General features: G+C 43.1%; 2 pseudogenes; both read right to left on the bottom strand.

Moving 5' to 3' along the window:
* LOC102753355 overlaps nucleotides 1–2,026 on the bottom strand; it is a 3,569-nt pseudogene extending 1,543 nt beyond the window's left edge.
* A 4,981-nt stretch (nucleotides 2,027–7,007) lies between these two features.
* The window catches only part of LOC102753081, a 3,296-nt pseudogene continuing 350 nt past the window's right edge, over nucleotides 7,008–9,953 (bottom strand).

Here is a 9,953-nt window from a genome sequence, read left to right as displayed (position 1 = left end):
CAGTCCTAAAAATTTTTTCTTTAACAGAAGAGAGGAAGGGAGACACAAGGCTCTGCAGGAAAGTGTGAGCCCTGCAGCCGGACTAGCCAGTACAAAGGCCCTGAGGAAGGTGCTTGTTTCAAAGGATCAAAAGAAGTGAAGCCAGGTTAGAAGGTGGATGAGCATGAGGGAGAGTGAGGAGAAGTGGTGGGAGACCACATTGAGGACTGAGGTGGCCTCTTTCTACGGCTGACACCTCAGGCACAGGGACTTCCTTATACATACTACCACTTAAGCTCTTATTATTCTTGTGGCAAATGTGTCCTGTGAATGGAAACAGATCCCCTTCTTAGTATCTTGTCTTGATTGAGTTCTGGCCCCATATTGTAAGAGCCACCTTGGAATGTATGAGTGCAGCTACCCCTGGTCTGAGAACTGCTCACATCCACAAATCACTCACACACATAAAGTAATTGCAGAAGATTTATTCTGTGCTCACCCCCCCACACCACCACCACCACCACCACCACCACCACCACAGTTTATTTCCATGTCTGTCTCACCCCAGCCATACTGATTACGCCAGGAATGAGTACAACACAATTGGCCAGAGCAGTGATCTTTCACCTGTCAAATATAGAAATGTTTCCAGGAATTCCAAATATTAAGCCTTCCATAGACAAACAAACTTGGGCCTTCGTACTGGGATGGACATTTTCTGCCCTCAATTTAATCACACATATAAAAATTTGTTAAATAATGTAGAGGAGAGAGAGATCAGGGGACAACGAATGAAATGGAAGAGGAGGAATAGAGATTTAACAAGCTCAGGTGAGAGACTGTGAAGAAGAAAACTCTTCTTGGATCTGGCAGCATTTAAACCCTTCACACATTGCATTGATGCCAGCAAAAATAAGCTTGTCCAAAAGACAGACATGCCTTCCTTATTGTACATCTTCATAACAAGGGATACACCAACACTTCAAATACATAAAGCATAGCAAAAGTTGGATATATTTAGTATTAAGAAGTAACGAGATGCAAATCAAAACAACAATGTGGTATCATCTCACACCTGCCAGAATGGCTATCTTCAACAAATCATTTCATTGTTGTCACTGAATAGTATGTTCTTGCTCATTTGCTATTTTCTGTCTCTCTCCTTTATACAAAAATGAAAAACTGGAACCTTGTGTATGGCTCTCATGAGAGCAGAAGCCCAGAGTGGTCATGGGTCAAGTTCTAACTCTGCTACCGTCTGGCAGTGTGCCCCTGGGTGAGCAACCTCACCTGTCTGTGCTCCAGTCTCCTTATCTGTAAAACAGGAACATGAGAGCCTCTTTCATAGACCATTGGGAGGTGGCTTTATTAAGGCCCAGAAAGGCCTCTATAAATATAAGCTTCTAAATGGTGGTCACTTTGTCTCCCCTCTAGCTAGGGCAGGGGTCAGTGCTCAGTGAAGTACAAATGAGTTAAGAAGACCCCTCTGAGGCCTTTGACATGCAGAGGCAGGAGGGAACCAGGCATGCCCAGTGTGGAGAAGAGAACCTGAAAAGTGCCAGAGAGAGCTGGACACCTGCCCTGCAACTCTGGCCACACACAGCCCTGCCAGGGCTATTTGGGACTGCCCGAGGAGGAGCCAGGACTGTGGTGGCCAGTGGGAAGGAGGGAAAATGTTGGCTTGGAATGTGGGTGAATGATTTACTCATTTTTATAACCTATAAAAGCTGGCATACTCCAGGTCACAATTAATTACAGGGAAAGGATACCAATTAAAATCAGTAAAGGAGAAGGCACATGGGTGGGACTGAAGAGGTACCAGATGTGAGCATTCAAGTGTTCTCTCCCAGTGGAGTCTCAACTCTCAACTCACCCAACAACAATGTGACAATATGCACTATTTCCAACCAGGAAAACTCACCTGAGCCTTGGTGTTCAGGGTTTTTACTGGAAGTTGTTCACATGGACTTGGCTGACCACTCATGTGCTGACTCAGCCTCTTCAAAGGACAAGCTGATATTGCATGGTGGTCCACGGCCTCCACCATGAATCACATGTGAGCATGACTCTCTGGCATGGTCTAGGTCTGAGGTATACAGATACTCTGATCAAGCAAGACACTGCAGGACCTTAAAGATGACCACCCCAGAGGAAGAAGGTAAGTGCATCATGCAGACCGGCCTTCCTTTGGAAGGTGTAGGATTGGAGAACCCCAAGCCCTCTAGTTAACTCTTTACTGCACAGGACTAAATAGTGGACCAGGAATGCATATTGAAAGAATTCATATTAAAGCTAAAGTTGGAAGGAAGTGGGTGCTTATCTAATCCAGCCTTCAGATGAGACTGCAGCCCCACCATCACCTGGACAGAAGCCTGTGAAAGACCCTTAAGGAGAAGCCATGCAGATATCTGGGGTGAGAGAGTTCCAGGCAAAGGGAACCGCAGGTGCAAAGGTTCTGAGGTAGGACTGAGCTTCCATGAAGAAAAAGAGTCCAAGACAGGATGAGGGAAGGAGGTGAGATCAGAAGGGCCATTTGGAACAAGATTAGAATGTTTTATGGACAGGATGACATCCACCTGGGGCCTGAACAACTGAGCTGTTGTTGGTACCATACACTAAGAAGGGGGAAATCAGAGGACAGACTCCAAGACAGCCCTCATGATCCCTGCCTTTTGGTATCCAAGTGTAATGCCCTCTTTTTGAGTGAGGGCAAGGCCTCATGACTCACTTCTAATAGTAGGGTAAGACCAAGGTGGTGAGATGTCACTTTTAAGATTTGGTTACAGGAAACTTAGATTTCCATCTTGCTCCTATGGCTCTCTCTCTCTCTTTCTCCTTTTCCCCTCTCTTTCTCCCTCTTCCTCTATCTCTTGCTCTGGTGAAACCAGCTGTCACATTGTGAGCTACCCTGTAGAAAGACCCATGAGATGAGGAGCTGAGCGCTGCCTACTGAACACCCAGTGAGGAACTGAGTCCTGCCAACAGCACCTGAGTGGACTTGGGAATGGACCCTTCCCTCGTCAAGCCCTCAGCTGACACAGTGGCCCATTAGAGACTCTAAAGCAAAGAAAGTAGAGAAGCCATACCTCATTCCTGACCAACAAAAACTATGAGATTATAACTGTTTGCTGTTACTTTAAGCTCTTACATTTGGGGCTACTTGTTGCACAGCAATAAATCACTAAAAACAGATTTATCTAGAGATTAGGGGGTGAATCAGGAGTTACAGTGTTTGCAAGTTTGAAATAAAACTGCAATAGACATCTGGCTTGGGCTGGCTTCCCAGACTGCAGAGTCTGAGACAAGGATTGAGTGCAGATACTTTATAAGAAGGGGATCTTAGAAAGCATGAGTAGAAAAGGAAGGTGAGATGTAGGCAGAAAATACTGAGTTTGAATGAGCCCATTTCTGTGGTGGGCACCTGGGGCTCAAACCCTCCTGGGACCTCTGAGAGAGTGTATAGGACACACCGTTGAGGAGTGAGGGAGCTCAATTCTGAGCTACCAAAAGTGATGGAGGGTCATTCCCAGGGATGCTAATTCCCTATCAATTCTGATCTGCAGCCACATGGGCCACAGAAAGCCCCAGGCAGAGCATCTCGGGTGTTCACCAGAGCAGGGACTTCAGGGAGACCAAAGAGGCACAAAGATTGATTGTTCCCTTGGCCGCAGTTCTACATTGCTGTGACAGACTCCTTCTGGCTATTCAGGTTTGCTACAGCTTCTTCCTGAGTGACAGACTCCTTCTTAATTCAACATTTTGTTACTTCAATCACATGTATGTTTTGCATTAATTTTGATTTTTTAAAACACTGCATTCAAATAATAGTCATCTTGACTATTGAGTTCTTTGGTTCCCCCTTAAATTTTGTTTCTGAGGCAACTGCCTCACTTCTCACCCTAGTCCCATTTGTCCACCTGGGGCCTGAACAACTGAGCTGTTGTTGGTACCATACACTAAGAAGGGGGAAATCAGAGGACAGACTCCAAGACAGCCCTCATGATCCCTGCCTTTTGGTATCCAAGTGTAATGCCCTCTTTTTGAGTGAGGGCAAGGCCTCATGACTCACTTCTAATAGTAGGGTAAGACCAAGGTGGTGAGATGTCACTTTTAAGATTTGGTTACAGGAAACTTAGATTTCCATCTTGCTCCTATGGCTCTCTCTCTCTCTTTCTCCTTTTCCCCTCTCTTTCTCCCTCTTCCTCTATCTCTTGCTCTGGTGAAACCAGCTGTCACATTGTGAGCTACCCTGTAGAAAGACCCATGAGATGAGGAGCTGAGAGCTGCCTACTGAACAGCCAGTGAGGAACTGAGTCCTGCCAACAGCACCTGAGTGGACTTGGGAATGGACCCTTCCCTCGTCAAGCCCTCAGCTGACACAGTGGCCCATTAGAGACTCTAAAGCAAAGAAAGTAGAGAAGCCATACCTCATTCCTGACCAACAAAAACTATGAGATTATAACTGTTTGCTGTTACTTTAAGCTCTTACATTTGGGGCTACTTGTTGCACAGCAATAAATCACTAAAAACAGATTTATCTAGAGATTAGGGGGTGAATCAGGAGTTACAGTGTTTGCAAGTTTGAAATAAAACTGCAATAGACATCTGGCTTGGGCTGGCTTCCCAGACTGCAGAGTCTGAGACAAGGATTGAGTGCAGATACTTTATAAGAAGGGGATCTTAGAAAGCATGAGTAGAAAAGGAAGGTGAGATGTAGGCAGAAAATACTGAGTTTGAATGAGCCCATTTCTGTGGTGGGCACCTGGGGCTCAAACCCTCCTGGGACCTCTGAGAGAGTGTATAGGACACACCGTTGAGGAGTGAGGGAGCTCAATTCTGAGCTAACAAAAGTGATGGAGGGTCATTCCCAGGGATGCTAATTCCCTATCAATTCTGATCTGCAGCCACATGGGCCACAGAAAGCCCCAGGCAGAGCATCTCGGGTGTTCACCAGAGCAGGGACTTCAGGGAGACCAAAGAGGCACAAAGATTGATTGTTCCCTTGGCCGCAGTTCTACATTGCTGTGACAGACTCCTTCTGGCTATTCAGGTTTGCTACAGCTTCTTCCTGAGTGACAGACTCCTTCTTAATTCAACATTTTGTTACTTCAATCACATGTATGTTTTGCATTAATTTTGATTTTTTAAAACACTGCATTCAAATAATAGTCATCTTGACTATTGAGTTCTTTGGTTCCCCCTTAAATTTTGTTTCTGAGGCAACTGCCTCACTTCTCACCCTAGTCCCATTCCTGGGATTCATAGATGAGGGCATCAGCACACATGGAGAGGACTTGGGTATCAGCTGCCACATATGAGTCAGGGCAGACTCAGTTCTGTTCTAGTAACAAGCAAACCTCAAAACTCAGGGGTTTAGAGCATCAGAGATTTTCATTTTCAACTGGCTACTGTCTGGGTGAAAAGGAGAAGAAAAGAATATGTGGCCCTTCTTAGCCTCCTTCCCTGGATTCTTTTTCTCTAATGTGTGAAATGTATGTAATGTAAAATTTGTCATCTTCACCGTTTTTTGAGTGGACATTTGACTGGCATTAACTATTTACATGCAATCATCACCAGCATTCATCTCCGAAACTTTCTCATCTTCACAATCTGGAACTCTGTCAATTAAACACTGACACCTCCTCCTCCTCCCCCAGCTTATGGCGCCCACCATCCTACTTTCTGTCTCTATGAATTGGACTCCCTTGATACCTCATAAAAGTGAAGTCTTACAGTATTTGTCCTTTTATCACTGGTTTTATTTCATTCAGCATAATGTCCTGAGGGTCATTCATGTAGTAGCATGTGTCAGAATTCCCTTCCTTTAAAAAAAAAGTGGTAAGAACACAAACAAAATTTATCATCTTAGCCATTTCTAAGTGTGCAGTTCAGAAGTGTTAAGTACATTCACGTGCAACCTACCTCCAAAACTTTTTCATCTTCCAAAACTAAAACCTACTAAACACTAACTCCCCATTTCCCCTCCTCCCTGATGACAACCATCATCCTATTTTCAATTTATAGTATGACTTTGACTACGTTAGATAGGTCATTTACTAGTAATTGAAATCATGCAATATTTGTTTTTCTGACTGGCTTCTATCACTGAGCATAAGGTCATCAACTCTCTCTCCTCTTCCAAATACCTATTTCTGTGTTGTGGGAGAGAAACATCTAATCAATTACCTCACATATGTACCCTGACTGGGGATGGAATCTACATACTAAGTATATGCCACAACCTTTTGTTTTTGGTGCATGGAACGATGCTCCAAATAACTGAGCAATGGATCAGGGCCATATCCCACAAATAAATGAGTAGCTATGCAGCATGAAAAATATTTTGTATAGAAATAAATTATATGGCTATTTTTGCTTCACCACATTTAAGTTCACCTTTATCCCTAAACATATAATGTCAGTCTATTTATTAAAATATATGTTTTGCCCTCACTGGTTTGGCTCAGTGGATAGAGCATTGGCGTGCAGATTGAAGAGTCCCAGGTTCGATAATCAATAAAAATATTTTTTTAAAAATAAAATGTATGTTTTCATGTAGACTGTTCTTGGAAACATGTATTTCATAGTCAGTTTTTGCCAGTGGCTATGGTAGTCATGTGGACATTCAGCTGAATGAAAAATATAAAACCAGTAGATTAGCTATAAAGCATGTTAAAGTCCACATTATCAAGAATAGCAGTAAAGGTGGTGCTATAGAAAATAACACTGAACATAGAGGTGAAACTGTGGCCTCAGATTTTTGTCTACAATAAAAGTATGTAAATGACCTTAGTAGCAAAGTATAATTTTGTCCATAGAGGTAGTAAAATTCATGACTATTCTTTCAGGAAAACAATAGAAAAAATACTTGGAATGATACATATAAAAAGAGAATAAATTATGCTAAAGTAATTTATGTTAATCTATGAGATAGCTGAGAATTTCTAATTGCATATGGTCCAAAGACTGGATAATTTGTGTCAGATTTCTGGGTCTGAGCTTTGAACCCCGAATTCATGGTCAATTCTTCAACCTAGAACAGAGGGCTCTTGAAAAAGCTTACCTCCACAGAATTTTTCCAGGACCCTCTTTATGTCCTTGTTCCTCAGACTGTAGATGAAAGGGATCAACATGGGGGTGAGCACTGTGTATATCACAGAGGCTGTTACACTTGAATATGAGCTCTGGGTAGCAGCAGAGCTGAGGTAAACACCTAGGCTTGTTTCATAAAATAAGGAAGCAACTGAGAGGTGAGAGGCACAGGTAGGCAATGCTTTATACTTCCCCTGAGCTGATGGGATTCCACATATGGAGGCAATGATCTTAGAGTAAGAGTAAAGAACGCCATAAAGGGGACCACCACCCAGCAGTACAGTTAAAAAATACATCACGGTGTTATTAAGAAAGGTGTCAGAACAGGCAAGTTGAGTTCACAGATAAAGTGGGGGATTTCCAAGTCTGAGCTGAAAGGCAACCTCAACACCATTAAGCTTTCTAGCAAGGAATTCAGGACACTCATGATCCAGGAAACCAGAACCAGCAGTCCACAGAACCGAGGGTTCATGATAAGCATGTAGTGCAGGAGGTGGCAGATGGCCACAAACTGGTCATAGGCCATTACAGTCAGGATAAAGTTGTCCAACACTGCAAAGAGGATGGGAAAATACATCTGGGTTCTGCAGCCTTCATAGGTGATAACATTGCTCCATGTCTGGGAGTTCACCAGCATCTTCGAGATGGTGGTGGAGGTGAAACAGATGTCTACCAAGGACAGGTTGGAGAGGAAGAAGTACATGGGTGTGTGGAGGTGGGAGTCTGAGCTGATGGCCAGGATGATGAGCAGGTTTCCCAACACAGTGATCAGGTACATAGAGAGGAAGAGCACAAATATGAGGGGCTGCAATTCTGGTTTCTCTGAAAATCCCAAAAGAAGACACTCTGAAATTTGTGTGATTCACTGATTCCATGTGTTGGAGGTGACTACCAGGAAAGATGGAAATAACTTGACTGATTTTCACACAAAGTTGCATTTCTCACATATTTGAAATGTGACAATTCCTATTTTACAGTCAAGATATTAATTTTAATATTTTGTGTATGGATATGGTCCCATTTAGGGGATATCTAATGCCACCCCTGATATGGAATATTTGTCCCAATCACCTATGTCTCTGAAGGGATTTTGTATTCTAGTTTTATTGATAATTTCCTTATGTTTCTCAGGAACTTAAATTCAGTGCTGACCATGTTTTAGGCACTGTCCATTGAGGAAGAAGGAATGTAAAAGCAAATAATAAAATAAATTATTTCAGATGGGGGCAGGTGGTATGAAGAAAAGTAAACCACGTCTAAAGGAAAGTTACACATCTAAAGGAAGTTCTATTTTTCATGGGTGTGTAGGTCGATCTGTAAACAAGGAGACACTTAAACAGAGACCTCAAGTGAGTGAGCAGGAAAAACTTCTGTGATGTCCTAAATTAAATAACAGCGGGGCCAGAAAGTGAGCGATAAAGACAATAGTAATTAACCAGCTAAAAGCTGTGGGCCCACTTACAAAAGACTGCTCACAGTCACAAGACTGAATGAATGTAAGTTGAAACTTTGAATCAACTTCTGTTGTGACCGCTAGATGCCCCTGCATCCTGCACTGCATGAGCTTTCAGACTGTTGCCTGTAACCTATCAAAAGAAGTAGATATTCTTCCTTGTGTACCTGTCCTAGAACTGCCCCACTTCACCTCTTCCTGACCCCCATCAGTAACCAATGTAAAGTGCTGCTGGTTTAGACTTAATGCCCCAGGACCTAGTCCTTTGCTGGCTGGCATTTGGCTCAATAAGCCCTTTTTTGTTTTTAAAGAAAAGCTTTTGGCTCTCAAATTTCTCCTTTAACACAAGAGAGGAAGCAAAACACAAGGGTCTGTGGGAACGTGTGTGCCCTGCAGAGGAACCGGCCAGCGTAAGGGCCCTGAGGAAGGTGCTTGTTTCAAATGTTCAAAAAAAGTGAAGCCTGTTTGCAAGGTGGATGAGCATGAGGGAACGTGATGAGAAGTGGTCACACACAGGTTGAGGAGTGAGGTGGTCTGTCTGTTATGGCTGACACCTCAGGCACAGGGACTTCCTTGTACATTCTACCACTTTTTATTCTTGTTGCAATGGTGTCCTGTGTGTGGAAATAGATCCCCTCCTTAGTATTTTCTCGTGATTGAATTCTGGCCTCATAATGTAAGAGCCACCTTGGAGTGCATGAGGGCAGCTACCCCTGGTCTGAGGGCTGTATGAAGACCGGAACCAGGACCAGAGTGTGCTCACTGGGTGTGTCAAAAAAGACATAAAAACCCAAAGCCCCCAAATAATATAGAAAAGGTGCCACATAAAAGGGGAAAGCAGATAACCTCATCACCTATGAGACCACATAAACAAATTGTAAGTGTGCTCCACTACTGGCTGCAGGGATTCGCCCAAGCCACGGACACTGGACACTTCCTGCAAGTTTTTTTTTTTTAATATATTTTTATTGGTTTCAGAGAGGAAGGGACAGGAAGAGAGAGAGAAGACAAACATCAATGATGGACTTTAAGTGAGAGATTGACAACAATACAGTCATAGTAGGAGACTTTAACACTCCTCTGTCAGGACCAGAGTGTGCTCACTGGGTGTGTCAAAAAAGACATAAAAACCCAAAGCCCCCAAATAATATAGAAAAGGTGCCACATAAAAGGGGAAAGCAGATAACCTCATCACCTATGAGACCACATAAAAACAAATTGGTCAAATGACTATGGAATAGGTACAGAAAACATGTCTTCTACTGCTTGATAACTTGCAAATCCTCCCCAGTCCATGCTTTATAAATCCTGCCCACAGTATGATAATTATATCTATTTATACTGAGTAGCTTTCTTTTTAAAAATATTTTTATTGATTTCAGAGAGGAAGGGACATCCATAGTGATCAGACAAAAAAAAAAAAAGGCAT

This window comes from Myotis davidii, unplaced genomic scaffold (assembly GCF_000327345.1).
Source record: "Myotis davidii unplaced genomic scaffold, ASM32734v1 scaffold1808, whole genome shotgun sequence".
Taxonomy (NCBI): domain Eukaryota; kingdom Metazoa; phylum Chordata; class Mammalia; order Chiroptera; family Vespertilionidae; genus Myotis; species Myotis davidii.
The sequence above is the reverse complement of the archived record's forward strand: the minus strand, read 5'-3'. Positions and strand labels throughout refer to the sequence as shown.